The sequence below is a fragment of the Apis laboriosa genome, unplaced genomic scaffold (genome assembly GCF_014066325.1).
Source record: "Apis laboriosa isolate Shangri-la unplaced genomic scaffold, ASM1406632v1 scaffold13_cov153, whole genome shotgun sequence".
Lineage (NCBI taxonomy): Eukaryota > Metazoa > Arthropoda > Insecta > Hymenoptera > Apidae > Apis > Apis laboriosa.
In genome coordinates this window covers 4845388-4868854 of record NW_025221370.1, presented here as the reverse complement: position 1 = coordinate 4868854, position 23467 = coordinate 4845388, and the positions used below count along the sequence as shown (strand labels likewise).

Below are 23467 nucleotides of genomic sequence, written 5' to 3'. Positions count from 1 at the left end.
AATTTTGAAAGGAAGAGAAAAAAAAAAATTGTAGAGGCGTAAACTAACTTGGAATGAAAATTAAACGAATCTAGATCGAGAAAATTTGCACAATGATCACAACCGATTATCGTTTAATTTAAAGTAAATGTATCGATTACGATTAAAATTAATTAAAATGTATAACATAAATTAATTAAATGCGGCTATTAATGCACGCGCTCGACGGAAGATAGTTTCTCTTTAAAATTGATTGATACAGATTAAATTAAAATATTAGCGGTAAATGACATTTCGCAATTGAATGAATCAGGGTGGGATAGAAGGTAATTAATTTCGAGTTGATTAATATTAATGTCAATATCGGGCTGTAATAATTTTAATCGTTGTTCGTTAAAAATTCCTGGGGAATCCTCGATCGGTGCGCAATTTTATTCCGCGAGATTTACATGATACACGCTTGATTTGAATCACGGGTACGAGTGATTGTACGAATACGCATTCCGGGATTATGCTCATCAGTTTCAATAACGAGAAAAATTGAAAAAAGAGAGAGAGAGAGAGGGAGAGAGAGAAAGAGAGCGCGGAAGACAAAGAGAGAAACAAAGAGTATGAAGAGGGATGAAGAGGGATTGGTGGTTATCGAAAATCAAAAAAAATTATGTCTATATTTTCGGTACCGATTTTCAGTCGAATTCCGCCAACGTTGCGCCCGGAACATCGTGTGGAATTTCGATCAAAACGAAATAAACTACGAGCTGTCAGGTTGATTAAAAAAAAAAAAAAAAAAAAAAGAAAAAAAAGAAAAAAAAGAAAAAAACGCGGAAAACATGGCAAATTCTTTATACAGCTGCATTACATTTCGGATAAATTCACATAGCAGAAAATACGTTTGGGAAATTTCAATCGACGTGCCACTGGCATTACCGAGTGACTCCCCCCGAAATACACGGTCAGCTCGATTTGGATATGTATAATTATTTTCAACGATTATCCTCCCATCGTGCAACTTCAAACAAAATATTCCAATCGGTATAGTTTCATCAAAATGTAATTAATTGGAGTGATAATAGAAAATGAAACAAAAAAAAAAATTGATCGCGCACATGATTATTGTAAATAAAAATATATACGTTAGTTATGTTTTAATTCTAAATACCGTAAAAGATTACATATTATATAATATTTTTTTAGAGGAATATCAAAAAGTGAAGGGATAAAACGAACATTTTTAAAGTTTCAAATATTTTTTCAATATTTTTTTTTAAAAATATAACCTAACAATAGTACGATGGAACTTTAAACAAAAATATGAAAAACATTCACGGGCGAAATTATTTTTAAAACGTGAAAGAATATTCAAAATTTAGCGCTGAATTTCTTTCCTTTCTTAAAAAAAAAAAAAAAATTATATTCGAATACTTTCACGAGTTACTGTACAACGTACAGTATACAATTTTACTCTATAATAATTTCTCAAGAGCAACGATTACTCTTGACAAGTTTAACTCCTCCTCGTTTCCCTCCTTGAACCCAATAACTAATCGATTATCTATTGGCCAGAAATTTTCACGGAGGAACGAAATGAAACCTCTCGATAAAACGATAACACGTCAAAATCTCGAGAAGAGTTAAAAATCACGATTGATTTCGTTTCGATCGCAACGAAATCTTTCAAAGTGAAGAAAAAACCTTCCCTGTTTATTCCCAATCCAATGGGATGAGCGCAACAGGAGACGAATGGAAACGAGAAGAGAGAGGAAGAGAGGAGAAGAAAAAAAAAAATAAGAGGGTGGAAGAAGAAACAAATCGAAAGGAACGAAGGGCGGAAACGTTCCGGGGGAATCTATGCGATAGCGAGACAAATGTTGGCTTGATCAAAGGGAATTCGAAACGGTTCCTTGTGAAAGCGGCGCGAAGATTGCAGAGAAAAGGGCGAAGTAACGGATCCGTCTGATCCGGCGCGGAGTTCGACTACTGTACGGCGTACCTCACGAGACGTATTCCACTTCGACATGGCACGCCGCAAATCCGTAAAGCTCAAATCCCACGGAGTCCCTGTGGATTTATACTACGGAGGGAAAGACTGGAAGCGGGAAACGATGAAGAGAGAGAGAGAGAGAGAGAGAGAGAGAGAGAGAGAGAGAGAGAGAGAGAGAGAAAAGAAAGAAAAAAGAGAAAGAAAAAAAAAGAAAGACGAAGTAAAGTGGAGAAGGGTTGGGATGAGGTAGAAAACTAGGAAGGCGAGAGTGGTGGCGGGGTAAGGAAAATCAAAGGGGGGAGGGGGAAGGAGAAAAGAGAAAAGGAATTTCAGACGCTCGCGATTGGGAAGGTACAATTTGGGAAGACTATGGCGTGGCCAACAGCGGAGGGAATTTGCGCTCCACTCTCTCTTCTTCTCCCCCCTCTCCCGTCCCCCAATCTTCCCCTCCTCCCGCGCCCTCGCTCCCCCGTCTGATCGATACCATGAATATTCGATATTTCCCTGGATGGGCAAAGTACCTGTCAAAACAGCAATTTCGAGCATTAATGTGTCGTTGCAAGGGCAACGTTTGTCGTGCAAATACGCCCCCATCCCGCGAACCTCTTATTTGCGAGTCTCCTATCGCACCGATATGATTAATATTTCGGTGTATCGATCAACAGAGTAGCGTTTCCATGGTGGAAACGCTCGGACGAAGTTCACCGTAAAGTAAACTGTTCGATTATCACTGTCCGACGCTGAACGGATCTGAGCTATTGTGCGCCCGCGTTTTCGTGTCTGTAAGTGACGGTCTAGAGCTACTTGAGGAAAATGAAACTATCGCGTGTCGAACTGGAATTCGTGCTGTTTTATTTCTTGATGGAATCTCGTTTCGAGGGCGCCCATCGTGTGTTTGAAAAATAAATGGAAATCTCGAAACAACGATAAACAGCGTAAAAATATACGCGTTGACGTTAAAAGAGAATAGAAGTTAATGCGACGAAATGGAATAATATCACGTTTATCTTTCAGCAACTTCTTTCAGGAACAGGAAATTGATACCAGATTTGGAAAGATGAAAAAAAAAAAAAAAAAGAGAAAGAAAAAGAAAAATCTAATATAAAAAATGAAGGAAGAATTTATTATCGATTATTTGTTTTAAGAAATTTTAAATTGACGGTGAATAATAAATGATTATACTTCTTATATTTTTCTTCTTGTTTCAATGGATCGTACATAATGAATTCGAAACTTCTTTCGAACTAGTTCGTTATTACGAGGCAACAAAGCATTATTGTTAGAAAGTTCGTTAAGATGTTAATTATTCACTACCAATAAACAGGAGGAAATATCACGGTTACGCATCAAAACGAAGTTTCGCCCGAAAGGGAGGCACGTTAATAATTGCAGACAGAGGTAGCGAGCTATTAGCTTTTCCTTAGTATGTCGTTTAAATTAATGTTTATATGTGCAGGTTGTGCAAGTTCGAACGGAGGCGGGATTTCTATTTGACTTTGCACTGTATTCTGAACGACGACGCATACCGCGTTACTAATGTTTATAGAGTAGATACATGGGATGCACATATCTACGCGAATCGTGTATATATCGTAACGTGATATTTTAATATCGCCAGTTTACATTTAAATTTCGTATTTAGAATGCGGGGACCCCTTTGACGCATCACGTAAGTATTAACACGCAGCAACTCGTAACTCAGGGACGATAAATTGGAAGTCGAAAAATATCATCATGAATATTACGCGACTCGAGAGAGACAAATTCGTTCGGACGCGCGACTGTAAAACACAGTTACATTCGGTCTGATTAAGTTTGAAATGAAATTTTTATGAAAAAATCGCACCGATCAACCGAAACGCGTTACGAGCCATCGACGAATAAAATTTCTCCTCGTTCCCTCCACACCTCCGCCCTTCCTCCATCCGTCCCGTTTCCTGGTTATCGATGCAACATCAAGTGTGAATTTTTCATCGTGGATCACTGGCGACAGGGTAACAAAGTTAGCAGAGCAATTTTTCGTTCGTCGACGCGTCGACGAGTCGACGATTCCTGTATATATATATGTATATATACCTGTGTATATCCTGCATCGAGTATGGAACAAGTAAGTACGAAGCAGGAAAGGGATACAAAATTCCGTAAAACGTTTCGTTTTCCTCTTATTTTTCTCCCAGAGTGTTTGTTATTCGACGCTTCTAGACGCAGCCTTTGTCACGGACTCCCGCGGATCCTTGGACCGGTTCAAATTCCCCGGAAGATGGTGCTTCATCTTCAGTCAACACCGTTTCAATATCCTTTCTTCCACGTTCTTTCCGATTTCCAGACGAGTCGATTCGAGTTCTTATCCACCCAGCCTCGGCTTCCTCGAGCATAATCGATCCGAGATCGAGATACTTGGTCTCGGGTTTCGCGATATTTACGAACCCTCCTCCCTCCGCGATTTTTTAACTATCGACGGCTTCACCGTGCGACAATACGCTCAGCTTTTGAATCTTCTCAACTGTCTGTCGGCTAAGTGGCGAGGACGGTCTGTCGTCATAAATCTTTCCCCTTTCCGCCTCTGTTATGCCGTAACACCGATAAAACTTGTGGCGAAGGGTCATCCTCGGTTAATAAATCTATCGCTTTTCCGACCGAATGTCGCCCTTTTTGTACCTATCAATCAAAATATCAACTCTCTGGATCGATGAACCACGGACTTGGCGTGAATTAGTATCCGCGAAAAGATAGGAATTTTTTTTTCTTCGTGAATTGTTGAAAAAAATTGAATTTCTTTTTTTCTCCTTCTTCTTCTTCTTCTTTGAAAGAGAGAGATTATTTCAATTACTGTAAAACTTATATGTATCTATCCGAAGGATCGTTGGACGTCAGTCGGCAACGAAAACTTTCTGTTATCGTTTTAAATTGCCACCTCGTTACGTGAAAATAAAGGGCGGGTTGAAGCGAGATAGACGGCGTTAAGAATTCCACGTATCTCGAGAGCATTCAGACACGTACCGGTAGAGGCAAAGCTCCCGGCGAATTTTCCCACGGGGTAATCCCAGGGTATGTAACGCGATAAGAGGCAGACGGAAGGATATACGGCGGCGTAAAGTAAGCGACCAAAGACCAGTCGCGAAAGATTCATTTAAGGCTTATGAAGAAGTCTTCCTTTCCTCGAAAGACGGAGCAGCCGGTACCAGCCTCCTCCCAACCATCCTCTTCGAGGAACAAGTACCCAAGTACCGGCAGTCGTTCCACCGAATATCGTCCCTCGTGCTCTCTCTGGCCAAGCAGTCGGAGGGATAATAGAGGACCCATCGTCGGTGAAAAGTTCGTCGCGAAAAGTTTGGATATTTTATTCGGTGCCGGAATAACTTTTAATATCTCGCTTCTAGGTTTATATCAACGATAGAAAGAAGGGAGAGGGGGATGGGCCACGAGAGGAGAAGGAAGAGGAGGAGGAGGAGGATGGAAGGGAAGAAAAAGGGGAGAAAGAGAGAAAAGGTTGAAGAGGAAAAAAAGGGGGGACAGCGAGAGAGAGAAAGAGGGTGGTGTTCAAGGGTTGCTTCTCCCCTCTCTTTCCCCTCTGTTCCACGACTTTTTAGCCACCTCTCGCTCCAACGTCGCGCTCCACCGAGCTTCCTCGAGTTTTAATGAAGAGTTCGGGCTCTTATTGGTTTCCCCTTTAGTGCGACCGCACCACCGTTTCTATGCCATCCGGAGGCGTTCGCGCGTTTTATTGCACCCTCGCTCGCGTATTTTCTTGACGATCCATAGAGCGAACCCTCCTCGACACCGAGCCACCGTGGAAGGGTCGTCTCTCCTCCCCGCTTAAGTCGAAACGGAGCGGAGATGGAATATTATATACGCTGTAATGTTAACTAGTTGGAAACTCGAGGGGAGCCAGATTTGGTGGGGAGGAGGGGAAGAGGGATAGGTTATTCCTTACGGGGGGCAAGTTTCCTCGAGTTTGGAGAGACGGTAAATTGCATGGGATACATTGTCCCACGTTGAGCGCGCGCAAGCCGCTCAACTTCCACTGTCGAACTTCCGTGTGACCGAAATTTCTTCTTCGAAGATTCGATGATATCCCTGTTGCCTACTAAGATCTTGTGGCGAGACTTCTTCGAACTGGATCTTACCTCCCTCCCTCCCCTCATGGAAACTGTTTAATCAGTTAGAGGATTCATTTTGCGGAGACACACAGGAGGGATTCTGGGACGAGTTCGATCGATCGAATTTCACTCGGTTGATTTAGATGACAGATGTCGGCCCCATTCATTCTCGGGTTAGACGAGATTCTCGTAGATTGCCTTGAACTTGTAATTGCCGAAGGGTTTAGTGCCTCCTGTTGTAGATCTGTATCTGGTAGAAACTGGATACAGGTGACTTTGGAATTCATGGAGGATAGAATAACTGAGCTTGTGGGACTTGATCAAGAGCGCAAGTTGGTCCCAAATCTGCACGATATCGGACTTAGGAGATCTGTATTGACAAGCTCGGGACACAAGGGATCAGATATTCTGAATTGCCATTTCGGCGGTCTGAATTTACAGCACGGAAATATACAGGGGATAGAATAAAATTTTCAAGAAGATAGGAAAAAGCACGTTCTCGATGTATTGCAGATAGATGACAAGGAATAATATATATTTCTATTTTATTCGAGTATTTCGTTCCATTGTAAATGATCTTGCACCATCGATCGTAACTTGTTGAAACAAATTCGAGAATATAATTGCATTCAAGTTCGGCGTCTCCTTAATTACAGCTTAATAGTCTAGGAACGCATCTAGACCAAAGTTTGTAATCCGTTGTGTAATATATACACGTTGGATAGGTAATGCGTGTTCAAGAGGGGATAGTTTATGCAATATAAAATTAAACTTCTCTCCTTCGATAATTCTATTGTAAATAATTTTTCGATCGAATCGATTTTTCCAATTTTTCTGGAAAAAAAAATTAATTTCGTAAAATCAAACGTATATTCGAATTATTCTCGAAGAATCGTAAATAAAATTTCAAAATTTTATGTGTTATCTTTACGTTGCAAGTTCCAATGCAACGTAATCACAATTAAGGTATGGCGTTGATAGTTATATCGTTCGAAATTATCAAGGAAGTTAGTTTATTGGTCCCTGTATCTTTGAACAGTGGCGCGATTTCATTGTTCCGCAGGAAATTATCGTATGATATTGCCGTGGGTAAATGACACAGTGGTACACGGTCGAAAGTTCACGGCACGTAAAGTGGATCTTTGGAGCAACTGCGCAAGAAACGCGTAATTATAACTACTCGGTTATGTTCATAAAATTATACTCGTAACCATAAATCGCTGTATTTTGGTGGAGCGAGCAAACGGGTGGCCAAAGGAAGTCTCAGTTATAGTTTTATTAGTAAATAAAATACCATGATATTCAAATAACATTCAATTTCCTGTCTGCATTAAATGATATGCAATATAACATCGATTCTCTGAATTAGGAAACAAATTCTTATCGAATAGCTGTTCGAATAATTTTCAAATATTTATTAAAAATATATACGTATCTCACAAGAGAAATCTCTCAGTCATTGAATAAATTCAAAATTCGGATAATCTTCTAGCGGATAATCGGTTCACTTTGATACTCCTCCAAGTTAAAAAAAATTCCACTGGAACAAGCAGAAATTAATCGAAAGTTCAATTAGAAGTTTTAGCGAAGACGTTTTTATACGACGATCGAGGAAAGGATTATTTTTATTTCATCGCCAAACATTTCGTGAACGAGCCACGTTCCCCTGTTTAATGCAAATGTCGCTTAACCAGCGTTCAATTTACCCTTTTAAATTCGCGCCGGCGAGGAGCAACGCCACTCGATTTTATTGTTCTTACAGTGGCGAGAAAGCTGACGGTGCTGCGGACAAAGGAGGTTGATCCTTGATGCAGTGCTTTTCTGCCATCCTCATTTAAGAACGAGTATTTGCATGAGACGTGGCGAATCGGAATTGCGTCGAATTCATTGTGAATGCGCATTTAAGCTGGAAACCTCGTAACGAATGACACTTGGTGGACAAGAGTATGTGTGTGTGTGTGTGTGTGTGTGTGTGTGTGTGTGTACGAAAACTTGGAGACGAGGAGGAAAGAAAATAAGAGTGGCGAAGAAAAGAAATAGGGTGGAAGAGACGGCCAGAGGGTGGAAGCGTTATCATTACGCAAATTTAAGGTCGGAATATAACGGACGCGATGTATTTTACGCTTTCTGCTGCTCGAGAGTTCTCTCGTAAAAAAAAAAAAAAAAAAAAGAAAAGAAAAAAAAGGGGGGGTGCCTGTATTAAAACACATTAAGTCCACCTGCCGGTAGTTCTCCTCGTATCTAACGTACGATGTTTTACTGCTCATGGTAAAAATTTAATAAGTTGATGCAAATGAGACTCTTATGTAAATCTACAAGATTTCATAGCGGGTGGATCGTGGTACATATTTTTCGGCTGTCCCTCATTACCATGGTAAATTTCACCCCGTTGTAACTCGCCAACAAAAGGGGAAATTTGATTTCACGTGCACGGGTAAACTTTGGACAAACGTGGACTAATTTGACGGTGCTCGTAAGCCAAGATATCGGTTATGAAATTGAATTTGTCAAGATATTAGGAAAATTTTCGTAGAGAGCGTTCAATTTACCTTCGAAAGAAGCATGTCTCCTCTAACTGATAATAATAAATTACCGCAAGTTTAAAGTTCACTCGAAACTTTCGTTTATCGAAGCCTCTCCTATGATTCTCTTTTCGAATCTAGCTACTCGAACTTTTCATTTTCCCGTAATATACAATATTCCCTCTTGGTTCGAAAGAAATCTCGGTTGAAGAAGAAAAAGGAAAAAAAAAAAAAAAAAAAAGAGAATGAAAATATCAGACCTCGGCACATTCTGTAAGAATCAATGTGGAAACCAAGATTCTCTTTGAAACACGTATTCTCTTATTCGTTCAAGTGAAAACGCCAAAGGAGATAGAAACTTACGTTGAAAGAAGGAGGAAGAAGGAAGAGGGTGGGAAAAAAAAAGAGAAAAAAGAGAAAAACAAAGTAAGAGAGGGTAAGAAAAACTAAAATATAAAGGGAGAAGGTGCGTTTCGATGGAGGAGAGCGACGGGATAAAGGGAAGGGATGATGTAAGAGGGAAATGAAGAATGGAAGAGAGAGAGAGAGAGAGAGAGAGAGAGAGAGAGAGAGAGAGAGAGAGAGAGAGAGAAAGAACGACTAAAGGGGGTAACTTTATCTACGCCGACAGAAGCGACCCTTGAGTTCGATTTTGCGCTGTTCACTAAGTTACCTGATCTGCTCTCCATTGTCTTGTGATAACTTTGTGATACCTGGGCTAAGGATTTCCTTAGATACGCTGAAGACGCCGTGTTTCTCGAACGAGAAGAAAGACGAAGCATAGAGCTTAAGTCGCGAAACTTTCCCAACAAACCGAACTCACTCCCATTCCGGCCGAGAACGTTGTGAAAGTCGTATATCCGCGAAATGATCCCGAGCTAGATGTTTCCACGTGACTCTTGATACTTCAACGAAGAAAACAATCCTCCTTTTTGTTTATATACTCTATGATGTAGGTATAAGCATTTGAAAGTATGTAAATACATGTTCCTTAGAGGATATAATAAAAAATATTATTGCCATGTTTGTACGCAATTTCGGTGAATAAATTATTACGCGTTTATTCGACAATGGCGTAGATAAAAATTTGAAGTTTTTTGAAAAATTTGAAGGAAAAAATTGTTATTGATTTTATCTTTTTACTGATAAAATTCTATCAGTAATTAAAAAATTTGAAAATTTTTATGCATTTCATGCTCAGAACTTAAGAGTCGTAAGCTAACATCTAAAAATTTTACCTTAATTGGAATAAGTTTCTGTTAATGTTATATTTATTATTATTATTCTATTATGAATATTAAACTAAAAACTAATCTAAAAATTTTACCTTAATTAGAATAAGTTTTTGTTAATGTTATATTTATTATTATTATTCTATGAATATTAAATTTAGCATTTTGATTTTTTTATAATCATTTAAAGTAATTTTCGAGCTATGTCATTTTTATAAACAATGAATCCAAAATCAATATATATTTTTTCCCATATAAATAATTTCATATTCAATTAACAGGAAAAAATAGAATCAAATAAAATATTGCTTGTATCAATGTTATCTTTTGATTCTCACGTTCGATCATTTTGCACAATTAATTATTATCATTGACAAAGAACAATAAAACAGAAATATCAGAATACTGACTGGAAGCTTTTGAATTCATTTATAAATATACTTTGCAATAACACTTTCCCGTAAACATTTCAATTTTTAATTAACACCGGAATCAAATAATAAAATAATTAATTTAAATTTAACTCTGTTGATGAAATTGATTATTCGATTCGCGCATATTTTATTCGGCAATAGTAACTGCGAAAGATGAATTAAAGTACAATTAACTTTTAAATGTTTCCGAATTTTTACATGCACTGTTTCAAATGTGTATCCCTTTTGAATAACAATAGGATATATATTTAAACGCGATGATATTAATCATCTCTTAAATAATTTCGTTTAGAAACACGTCCAAATGAATAAAAGAAAGAAATGAAAAAAAAAAATGAAAATTTATTTCACTAATCGTTGTGTTTTTGTATTGGCACGTTATTTGTTAAACTCGGCATGACGTGGCAAAACATGCAAGCTCATCGAAAGTTCAAGCGTTCTTTTTTTGTCTCTGATAGACAGAAAACAGCTTGGGTAGTTAAACGATAATTTGTCAAAATGAACACGATTTATTATCGAAACTTTAAAATTACTCGAATTTCTATCTAAAAATTATTAAATAACATAGTTTAAACCTTTTTTTATCACTCAAAACAATTAAAATTTTAACAACTTTTTATTTGTGGAAGTAATTTCAACTTCAAACGTAGAATATATTCAATATCATACAATATTTATTGCATAATAATTTAATTTTACTTCTAACACGAACTGTTTTCTTTACTATCGAAGATCATATAATTTTATATTTGTGTTTTATAATATAGTATGAACTTTATGCTTTTTTTTTTTCCTATTGTTCTATTTTAATAATAGGATGTTTCGTCATTCTAGCCGAAATAAAAGAAACGTGATGTATTTTTGATATGATATAAAAACAATTTCTGATACAATTATTACAATCTGTAATGTGTAATTGTAGATATAAAGTAATAACGATTCCTCTCAGATAAGTTAATATTATTTAATTAATGAAGAATTAGCTTCATTCTATAATTTTTACTTGTAATATCTTACAGCGCTTATAAAAAAATAAAAATAAATTAAAGCCTGTTTAATATTTGTAGCAATAAGTTATGGTACTGTAATGTGATTTAATAAATTTCTGTATCTGTCTTATTGATTTCTATATCTGTCTTAGATAATAATTTATACCACGTATGTTCTTATAAAAATTTTATTCTCATATTTAAATTTATCATCCGAAAAATGCAATTATGTTTGTCACGAATAGATTATTTTATTGCAAACAATATCATGTAAGAAATATATATCTGCTTATATATAAGAACGCATTGATCAAGTGCTTGGAATGAAAAATAACATTGATAGCTAATACTAAATATTACTACTATTGATAACTAATAATATTGTATTACTAACTAAAATATTATTGTATGTATAACAATATGATATCTGTACTGAGATTTATTTTTTTGTTTCTATCAATTATTTTACTAACAAGCTATTTTGTGACACCAACGATGGTAAAGTATACTTATATCATATTTATATATAATATTATGAATAATATTTCTTGAGAATACAATAATAAATAAATTCTTTTGATTATTTCTAGTCTGCTCTGTGTAAATGTTACAGGAAAATAATACCTCATATGTGTTGGGTATGTATAATATATTAAACATATTTGAACTATTTTTAAATGATTATTTTCATAATTTTTATATTTTTTTATTTTATAGAAAACATGTGGGAAGAAAGGATAAACTTTTTACACTTCCATCTCCATCGGGCGATATAAATTAATATTATTTAATCATATGAATATAATCAATTTCGTTTTATTATTTTGATCTGCTTTATTTTTATTTATTTCAATCTTTTATTGTATTATTGGAATAAGAAGTTTGCATCAAATTTATAATCTCAGTTTATAATTGTAACAGTGGATTATTATAAGTTACAATATGACTTAATAAATTTCTGCATTGTAAATTTTGTTATGATTTCTATCTGAATAGATAATAATTTATGCATGTTTTTATATAAATTTTAATCTCTTTAAATTTATTGTTGAATAATGTTCTTCACGAAAAGATTATTTTATTGCAATTAATGTCACGCAAGAATTTATTTCCTTGTATATAAACACACGTTGGTTAAATGATTGGAATAAAGAAAAACATTGATTATTAAATACAATAATTTTGCATATGGAATAAAATGATTTCCATGCTGAGATGTATTTTCTTGTTTCTCTCTATTATTTTAATAACAGGCTATTTTGTGACACCAACAATGGTAAAGTATATACTTACATCATATTTATATATGATATTATGAATAATATTTCTTAAGAATAAAATAATAAATAAATTTTTTTGATTGATTATTTCTAGTCTATCGTGTGTAATTGTAAGAGGAATGTTATAAAACCTTATATTTGTAGGGTATGTATAATATATTAAACATATTTTTAAATAATTATTTTCATAGTTTTTATATTATTTTTATTTTATAGAAAATATGTGCAAGGCCCAGATAAATTTTTATACTTCCATCTCTATCAAGCGATGTAAGTTAATATTATTTGATCATATTAATATAACTAATTTTCTTTCATTATTTTCATTTACTTTATTTTCATTTATTTCAATTTTTTGTTGCATTATTGGAATAAGAAGTTTGTATCAATCATACCAGTTTATAATTGTAACAGTGAATTATTATAAGCTACAATATGATTTAATAAATTTCTGTATTATAAATTTCGTTATGATTTCTATAACTGAGAGATATATAGATAATAATTTATGCATGTTTTTACATAAATTTTAATCTCTTTAAATTTATTGTTGAATAATGTTTTTCACGAAAAGATTATTTTATTACAATTAATGCAAAAACTTATCTTCTTGTATATAAACATACATTAGTTAAATGCTTGGAATAAAGAATAATTTTTTACTAAGTATAACAATTCAATTGCATACGAAACAAAATGATTTCTATGCTGAGATGCATTTCCTTGTTTTTATCTGTTATTTTAATAACAAGCTACTTTGTGACACCAGTAATGGTAAAATATATAGGCTATACAATACTGTACAATATTATATATATTTCTTTGAGAATAATAATACTAATAAATAAGTTTTTTATTTGATTATTTTTATATTTTTGACAGATATATTGTATTATATTGAATTTTATTATATTTTTTAGTCTTGCAATTGTAAGGCACCAGAAACTGCACTTTGCGCAGTACGTTAAATTTATGAATAAATTTAATTTATCATTATTTACTTTCATATTATATTTTAATTCTATTTTTATTTTATAGAGACGTTGTCAACAGCATGGATAAATTTCTGCAAATTGGATTCGTCAAAATGGTTATAATGAATTATTTGAATTTAAAATATTATATTCTATATTATATTTCTATATGTTAATCTCTATATGTTATCTCTATATTATTAAAAAATAAATTCTTTGATTTGAAAGACTTCTTATTTATTTCTAGCAATCCCAGTGTTTGTTTATTTTAGAAATATACGTAAATATGATAATTATAAATTAATATATATGTATATTTATAATTTTACTATCGCGTAATAAAGAATATCAATTATATTATTATTTTTAATAATGTACTTATATCGTTGTTCCACTTTAATTGCTAGAAATATCTATCAAACTTTCGTATGTAACTTTCTATAAAATAAAAATGAAACTTTTAACCAAATAGTGTATACAAGTAATATGTACAAAATATATCAAATAAACTAATGATAAATTTTTCTCATTTCAAATTTTCATTTCTCTTTTTAATAGTTTTGCGTGCATGTATTTAAAAAAACTGAAAGAATAAAAAATTTATAATAAAAAAGTTATATCTATTATCAAAGGTGTTTCTAACTTTCATGACATTTTCTTTTTTTTTTTACTCAATTTTCCAGAATTTTCCGGGCGAGTGACACTTATTCCAGTTCTTGGAAAGTCACTTTACTTTCTCGAAATCATTATTCTTTCAGAACTAATTTAACATTTGGATAACTTTTCTTAAAAATTCCATTTCATTTTACTTATGAATTCAGTATTATCGTATTTGGACATAATTGAAGTAATCATAAATATAAACTGTTATTTCAATGAAATATTAAACTAAATTATTATTAATGATTTGTTTGATATATATATATATATATATATATATATGTGTATCTTATAAATGAACACTAAATATTCATTTCAAAATGTAATTGCAATTCCAATATTTATATACTGTGGAGAATTGATTCTATTTGATTCAATATTAATCGGATCTTAATATTTTGATTCTTTTCTTGATACTATCGTAAAATATAATTTTTCATGGTTATGAAATATTTTGTTTATATTCTTAAATCTTCTTTATGAATTAATGGATTAAAATAATAAATAAAAAAGTAAAAAACATCAAAATATTTATTACTTTTTTTTTTCTTGTAATTTTGAAACGTACGTAATAACATAATATTTTATGGGATTAAATATTTATACGATTTTTTATTTTATTTAAACAAATTAATGCAAATAAATGCGAATATTCTAATATTATACGTTATATATTTTATCGCATCTAATAACATGGGAAAAGTTTATCGCGTCATAAATTTTTGTATCCGTAACACGTTCGTCACGAAAAATTTTATTTCAGTATTGCTGTATCTCTTTTAAACGTGACAGTACCTTAAACAGCTAGGTTGTTTAAAATATACAACGTTCAAGCTGCATAAAGAATTATATACGAAGAATACAATTTTATATAAAATAATAATAAGAAATAAGAAATAATAAGAATAAAAGAATTTTTATATACAAAATAATAATAAGAAAAAATAAAAAAAAGTATTAATACCGTATGAAAATTAAATATGAAGCAACATGAAGCAATTTAAACTTTTATTTTTCTCCTCTTGATTATTATATTTATATCAGATTATCTTAGCGTGTTAATAAAGCGTGTTAATAAATAAACGATTCTATATTCTATATTATTTTATCATAGAATTTTAATATTTTAATAATTCTAAAAATATTTAATAAATTTTCTATTGCTAGAAATATAGCAATTGTTTGCATAAAGGTTGACCTAAAACAGGAACTGGGCTTTTTAAAATATGTAATCGTATTAATCAAATTGCAATGCTGAATCCATATATTTATTATTCATTATCATTCATATTCTATTTTAATGATTTTGTAAGAATAATCGACATTTTGAATAATGATAAATGACATTAAATACTCAAAAATTGAGATTTATATTAGTAAGATAATTTTTAATTGCATAAGAAAAGAATTATTTGAATCACGATCGTCACGAAAATATCATTTAAACATTTCATAAATATTTTTTAATGTGAGCATGTTCAATATTTTCTGGCAGGAAAATAATATATATATAAGAAAGGAATTATTAATATAGTATTGAGAATTATACGGACAACATGAATCAACCATTAAGATACTTCTTCTGTTTGTTTATTTTTCTTATATCAGCCTATGTCCTTATTCCAGCTGAAGCACGTGTAGTAAGAAAAAAAAATACTTTATTATCGATGAAAAATTTTTTTTTAAATAATTGCAATAATAAGTAATCATAAATTTTTTATTATTAGATATGCAATTGTAACTCACTCTTACCAGAGCATGCTTTCTGCCTCGTACGTTACAAAATACTTATATTGTTAAATTGTTTATAAAAGTTAATAATTTATTAAATTTAATTAATAGATAATATCTTTTTTATTAGGATTGCGATCGAAGAGGAACAAAATAATATATATTACAATTCAATAATGAAATCTATGATTATTATTAACTCTTTTTATGTAACCAAAAATTCTAATTAAAATGAAATGTAATTAAAAATGGGAAATAAAATATATAATCTGCAATAATAATCATCATCGTTTCTATTATCATTCTTAATATTATATATTTTTATTATATATATTATATTCTTAAAATTTATTATCTGATATTTGTATTAAGATCGTCACGAAAAATTAACTTTATTATTAAGAAATATTGACGTTATAACAATAGAGAAAATATACGAAACAATCGTATTAAGTCTCTGCTTCGTTACGTTTACTGTTATCTCAGTATTATGTTACTTTAATATAACTGAAAGATAAGCAGAAACTGCCGTTTTGATAAGCAGGAAATATTACCGCTATTTCATTTCACATTTTTTAGACGACGTATATTAAAATCATATTCATAGAAGTAAAAATGTTAAAATATATTCGCATTGTTAGAAATATTCACTTACTTACTTTTATATTCCATACTTTTATATTTTTGTATATAATGCGACTAAAAAAAAATATCGAATTAATAATACATCTCGTAATATCGTCACATCGAACTTCGTATCACGTCGTAAAATAATAAATTGTAACACAACAGTCACGAAAAGTTGTTGTTCACAGCACAATCGCATAAAACACGCGTAAACATTTTTACATTTATCTAAATTTTCTATGGCATTGAACGATGATTATATATACAAAAAGCGGAAGTATAGACGTGTCAATATACTGAATATCAAGAATTCGATAAACATGCATCAAATAATTAAAACGTTCCTCGTGCTGCTCTCTGTCATTCTGATGTTTTGTTGTTTTATAACACTCGTTGAAGCGGTGAGCAGAATATATTCCTTTTACAATTTATTTTACAATATTTTTCATCTCGTATAAAATTTATATAAATTACTTGAATTCGATTCCTTTAAGGATCCATCCAAGTGTGGCATCTTTTATAAAAGACGATGCAGATTTCCGGAAGTAGCAGCCATGTGTCCCGTAAGATCATAATGATATTGCCAATTGAATTTATCAATTTCTGTACATTTATAATTCAACATTGTTACCTTTTAATCTTTAATAACTTATTTTCTCTTTTTTTGATAGCATGTCTGCAATGGTTAACGAATTTTTAAATCCAAGGAGCGAAGATTTAGAAATTCGAGAAGATTTTGATTTAAACGATATCAGTTATTCCCATGTAATTGAAATTAAAAATAAAGGTCCTATTAACATTTGCCTACGCTCTTCAAACCAAACGATGATCGTGTATAACAAACGTCGAATATATTATCAATATATTCGGATACCGAAAACGCCAAGAGCTAACCAGAGAGAAACACGAAGGAATATTTGTTCTCGTATATATAGTTCTCTTATTGTCATGTCATAATATTATGTAATATTTGTACCAAAGAAGGTAAAATATTTCTTTTTATTTCTTTAAAGATATAATATCGCAACAATATTGTTTGAATCTTTTTCAAAGATTTACCGAAATGTTCTTTCCTATCTAAATACTGTAAAACTTCTGATATATCGTTGTCATAATTGGATAAAATATCGTTCCAAATAAAATATCTATGAATTTAATCGTATTAATTATCAGTGTTACTTTTGAATATTATGATAAATATCACGGAATATTAAATCTTAAATATCAAGAGGCTGCAAATAAATCAGACTAAAACGTTTCAACATGCACTTCTTCTTTCTTAAATATCTTCTCCCCAAACAACATTTCGTTTCCCTTGTCTTCCCGTCGCCCCCGCCAGCTTTCACTGTTTCAAACGGGAAGCTGTAAAGGCGACTTTCCACCATTCCACTAAAGAAAATCACAACACGGAATGAAGAAGATTATAAGTTGCATCGGTGCCCGGTCTAACATCTGCCCTTAGTTCCCGGCGTATTACTTCTGTTTTCTTGAAAATGGGAGGCGGATGTAGAAACGCGAGAGACGCGGAAAGAAGAGAGAAGAGAGAAAGAGAGAGAGAGAGAGAGTGAGAGTGAGAGAGAGGACTTGGAAAGATTTTCATGAATATTCTTTAGGTTACATTAATGCGCTTTATAAATATGTATTAAACCCACGGATTTTACTATCTCCAACAAATTAAGCTTTCCAGCTGCCTTAACCCTTCTTCCTGTTCCTCCTAGCCACGGGCGTTACCCGTGGAAAGATGCAATTGGAATAGTAATTTCAACCGCGATCTGCATCACCACCATCCCACCACCTCGCGCTATCTTCGCCGGGGACATTTAATATTCTGTACGATAAAGTTATATTTTCCATTATGAGGGAGCCGAGGTATTAAGGTATCGCGGCGAGTTTGGCTTGACTGAGAGAAATACGTCGGAGTGGAGGAAATTATGTTTAAATGCGTGTAAGTAGAAATACCTTCGCGTTTTGGAATTTAAAAATTAACAAAATTAACGATTAACTTTTTTTTTTTTCCATCTATCCAGACGAAAGCAAAGCTTTTTAATAGAAATTGGAGCGAGTATCGTCAAAATTGAGGGAATTCGTTACGCGAGACCGATTAACATTTTGTAATTCGGTGAGTTTTAATCCGTTGATATTTTTATCCTAAAGGTATAATATGATTATACGGTGATGTTAAACAAGCGACAAGTGATTTTTTAGTAGGATTTATCGTTTTTGAAATTATTTACCGAATATTATGAACATAATATATGAAAATATCCACGAAGGTATTCACGAAAAACGTGTGATGCGAGCATATGATGTAGATCGTTTATATTTCCGTATTGCACCAGCTTCTGTAGAAAAATATGGAAAAAGAATGAAAGTGGTAACGATGCAAATTCGTGTTACATTGCACCGATGAAATATTAGAAAGTTTTTCTCTGATCTTTCTACCATTCGTGATGATTTAAAGAGAAGATATTTGCGAATAAAAAATCGTAATTAAATTCTTTTTTCTCGCTTTTTTTAAAAAATAATCCGAAAAGTATTTCATAAGTACTTTCAATTAATTAATAATATATGACAAATAAATAAACGTACTAAAACGTTAAAAGAAACATAAAATATATCGTTAGGATATTAAAACATTATTAGATTATTATTTCGATAGGATAAATAAATTTTAATCTTTTAAAATATTCAACACACAAATTGAGAACAATATAGAAAGGACAGTAAATGAATTTTTGATTTTTTTTACTAATAATTGAAAGTGTATTGTACGTTCAATAATGATCAATGATGAAAAAGATCTCGATAAATAAAATAACCTTTAAAAAACTGAATAATAATTATCACAATTAATAAAGAATTCGAATTGTTTTTCATTTTATTTAAATCTCATACCCTTTCCTTTCCCTTTTTCGTTGTAATATTATATTAATATTTATTAAAATTGCCGGACTTATATACCGTATAAATATGCGAATAAATATCGTGAAACACGTTCTGTATTTCTCTTTGGTAATGTAAAGCGTGTAATGAAGGTTGAAGGTTTTAAAACTGTGAAACAATTTGATACGATGTATAAATTCGTAAGGAAAAATTAGCTGTTATTTTTTTTTTACGATAAATTTGGGTGCTATTTTTATAACATTAATGTAATAAAATGAAAAGATACAGAGATTAATATATATGCCTTGATTTTTTCGCCATTAATATAAATTTCAAACGACTGTATTGATTTATATCCCATTTATTATACAATTGCAAAACACGTATATATTTATATTTATCGCACGTGTATCATTCTCACTTAAATTATAACTTAATAAAGTTTAATTTAGTCATGTGTTTACCTGGAAGGAAATATGTATCGTTATAACTGCATTATATATTTCTTTAATTGCATAAGCACATCAATTTATAGCATTAAATATTGAAACGATATTGAATTAGATAATTTGATACCTCAAAGCAATAACTATCATACCGACATATACATTGATTCTAAAGACAATTTTGTTTATTCATCTGAATTTAATATTTATACGTTTACTTGTGCATGATACAATCACCAGTTTGCGGATATAATCAATAGATTAGATAGATATTGTTGCATTGCAACAACAGACTATTGTATTTACGCGAAATCACGTAATGAAATTTTGGTTGCTTTAATATAAAAAGCGAGAAGAAATTGAAAATTTTGTAAACTCACTTTTAAACTCGCTTAAAAGTTAGCGAGATATAAGGAATGAAAATTTTTGGAATAGATCAACGAGAGGAAGTTACTTCTTTGCCAGTTGACGGAGGATGGAGATAATAAACGATTAAAAACGATCCTTTTCCGATGCTTTTATCTTCCCTCTTCTCTATATAAAAACAATTTTATACCCACACCTTTAGTAGTTAGTTCCATAGTGGAAAAAATATTGACGCGGCGACTTGTCCACGTATCGATGGTTAACGTTTGCGGGAGGGCGCAATACGAACACCGAAGTCGAAAGAAAAAAGGAAGGGTCTCTAAAGTTTCACCTCTAAAACCAATTAAGCCAATATAAAGTTGGCGAGCAGGCGCCGTTGAGATGGAAGCGAGCGTCTCGGTTCGAAGCAACCGACAAGCGAAGAGGTGTGGGTTCGATACCGCGGGGACAACTTTATAGAAGCTCAAGTGGCATAATCGAGTAAAATAGCCGGCGCCTAAGAGCAAATTAACAACTTTTTATGCATTTAGTTCCCTGTTGTCCTTCCGTTTTCCTCCACTGCTCCTCGAGCCTCGTGAATTTAATCGTAGCTCGTTACACGAGCGCGAACAACCACGTTCGACGAACAATGTTGTTGTGCTCGCGTAACGCGATTATCCGTCGACAAACCGATATTGGTTTATATGATGCGCCCTTTCTGCGCCTTTTCTTTTCTTCGCAGATATTGTTTCTAATTGCTTTTTAATCTCTTTTTCTTTCTCTCTTTCCTTTTTTTTTTCGTGATTGATTAATTAGTTTTCGAAAAGAAGATTTCAACGATTGAACTTATTCGATACATTCAATTTGCGATGATTTAAAAAATAAAATTCTTTAATAACATCAAATCAAACTTGGATTTTAATGAAGATTAAGTAGAAACGAAATGAGCATGTATCACGAGACGATCGCGATAAATCTTCGTTATAAACTTTTAGCCAAGTTCATCTCGCTAATGAAGGGTCATTATCTAGTGGATTCATCCGATGAAATTAAATTTTCATAATTGAAGGTGTATTAAGAGGCGTAAAAATGAATTAAAAAAAATAAAAATAAAAAAACGTATCCCATTAGATAAACAAATAAAATGATTAACAAATATATGATTTTATGCGAATAACGAATCGTGATTTTGGGATATGTGAAAAGTAATAGATAACCGAATGAGTTTTCGAATTTTTTTCCAGTTTAAAAATATTAGATTTTCTGTTATATCCGTTTTATTGTACGCTGTATGATAATCCTCTTAATAAAGCTCAATTTTATGAATCGATATATTTATTCCTTTTTTTCAATTTATACTCGAGTTGAATCGAATTGTGCACTATTTTCGCGTTTCATGTCTAATAAATTTTTATTGCTTCAAAAAATAATTTCAATTAAAAAAAAAAAAAAAAAAAAGAAATTAATGCAACACTCTATTTTCGAGCTCGGAATAATGCGTGTTACGAACGATTTCATTCGTATCTTTAGTAATTATAAAACTCATTATCTGGAAATAATTAATACAGAAAACGTAATTGTGAAAAACACTGACTGAGATATAATTGCAGCGCGATTAAATTACACGTATTACCGTTAACGAAAGATCTTGATGAATGTTTCACCAACGTATGCATCAGCCTATTTCAACACCATTCGATCCTTCCTGATTCAATTGAAATATCCATTACCAAAAACGAGCGTGTAACACGTCGTTTCATGAATAATACGCCTCTATAAATGAAGCTATAAATGGGCACGGTGCTATTTTAAATTACAGAGAACATTAAATAATTTCTTGCCGGTGCGAAACTCGCGTTTAACGAACTGGAAAAAAATCGTTCACCTTTTATTTCGCTGCAATTACGATATTTCGAATTTTTCAACGTCAAAAATGTACTTTCTTGAAAATTTTCACTTCGCGCAAATTACAACGAATATTGAATGTAATTGAAAATTTCACTCGCTCTATTAACGAACCAAATCAATTACCAATAAAACGCATTGTAAAATTAAATATTAGATTAGATCGAGAAAAATTGTTTCATCGATATCGATTAGCAGTCACTCGATGATCCCAATAAATTTAATATCTGATGCAAGCTCTATCTTTTCGATCAAAATCAAACGTGACGAGCTCCAAGTGTAACAACGGCAAAGATTTTCATTATTTCAAAGCACCGCCGTTTGTTATTAACGCGTTATCGTTCATTGTAATCATCGTTCTACATATCATAAGTTTCAATTATCGAAGATTCCATTTATTATCAAAACTTATCAAACCTCAACGCTTCGTATTTCTATCTCATATTCTTATCGTCTCTTCTAATAGAACGATATTAATAAGAACAAATTGCAACAATTTATAAAAGAAATAATTTACGTTTATAAAATAGTAATAAGAAAACTCACCTCGAATCTGCAAGGACGATTAGACTCGCGACGAGATCGATGTAGAGGACCGGATCAATCCCAGGAAAGTCTTATTAGGGCGGGCAAGTACGCGGGTGAAATTTGCGGCCTGTGCTGGCACGGGATGCGACCAAATCTAATTTATACAAGCCTGTATAGAAGCGGTTGGGCACTCTCAATCTTTGGGTACGGTTTGCTGGATTACAAATCGTTCCGGTTGGCGATGCAGGCAGCCGGTGGCCTCCGCCAGACACGGCCAGCGTTAAGGTTTACGCTTGGCCCAGAAACGCAACGAGCAACCGGAAGGAAGGCGGTCTGCGAGTAGCAAAATGGCGTCAGATGGATGCCCCCATTAATTAGCAGCTACCTTACCGTTCCTCCTCTATCATTCATTCGAGTCACTCTTGTTTCCTGCGACTTGTCTTTCCTTCGAGCGTCGAATCGCGTCTCATTTCGCCGGAATTTATATACGCCGCCTCGAACGAAGAAGCTGTAAAAACATCGCTTCTTGAAATGCGAAGAGAAATATCGTCGTGGCCCGAGATTTTAAGTTGCTCGCCGTTCCTAATAGATGTCCAAATAATTAATCGTTTCGTTTCGAACACATTGGACGGTTGGAACGCGAGCAAAGCTGTGAACAAAGAAAGAATATAATGGTTAATCGAATAGTTCACGATTTTTGTTCAATTTCAGTTTATAAGTTATATAAATATACGTAATTGAAATTGAAAACATTCGTAGAAAATTTTAATTTATCGAGGAGGAAATGTTTCTCTTTTCTTCTGGAAGAAGATGAAATTCGTCGAATCGATTTAATACTTAATTTACGTTAA

General features: G+C 32.6%; 3 long non-coding RNA genes across 3 annotated transcripts; all 3 read left to right on the top strand.

Annotated features, from left to right (window-relative positions):
* The first annotated feature begins 11596 nt into the window (after window positions 1-11596).
* LOC122720985 lies at window positions 11597-12207 on the top strand. Its single transcript, XR_006347842.1, has 3 exons — window positions 11597-11735; window positions 11828-11875; window positions 11955-12207. It is a non-coding gene; the product is annotated as an uncharacterized LOC122720985 (long non-coding RNA).
* A 3496-nt stretch (window positions 12208-15703) lies between these two features.
* LOC122721018 lies at window positions 15704-16071 on the top strand. Its single transcript, XR_006347847.1, has 3 exons — window positions 15704-15791; window positions 15879-15923; window positions 16013-16071. It is a non-coding gene; the product is annotated as an uncharacterized LOC122721018 (long non-coding RNA).
* A 753-nt stretch (window positions 16072-16824) lies between these two features.
* On the top strand, window positions 16825-17671 carry LOC122721015. The gene is made up of 3 exons (XR_006347846.1): window positions 16825-16910; window positions 17004-17072; window positions 17181-17671. It is a non-coding gene; the product is annotated as an uncharacterized LOC122721015 (long non-coding RNA).
* Window positions 17672-23467: the final 5796 nt, after the last annotated feature.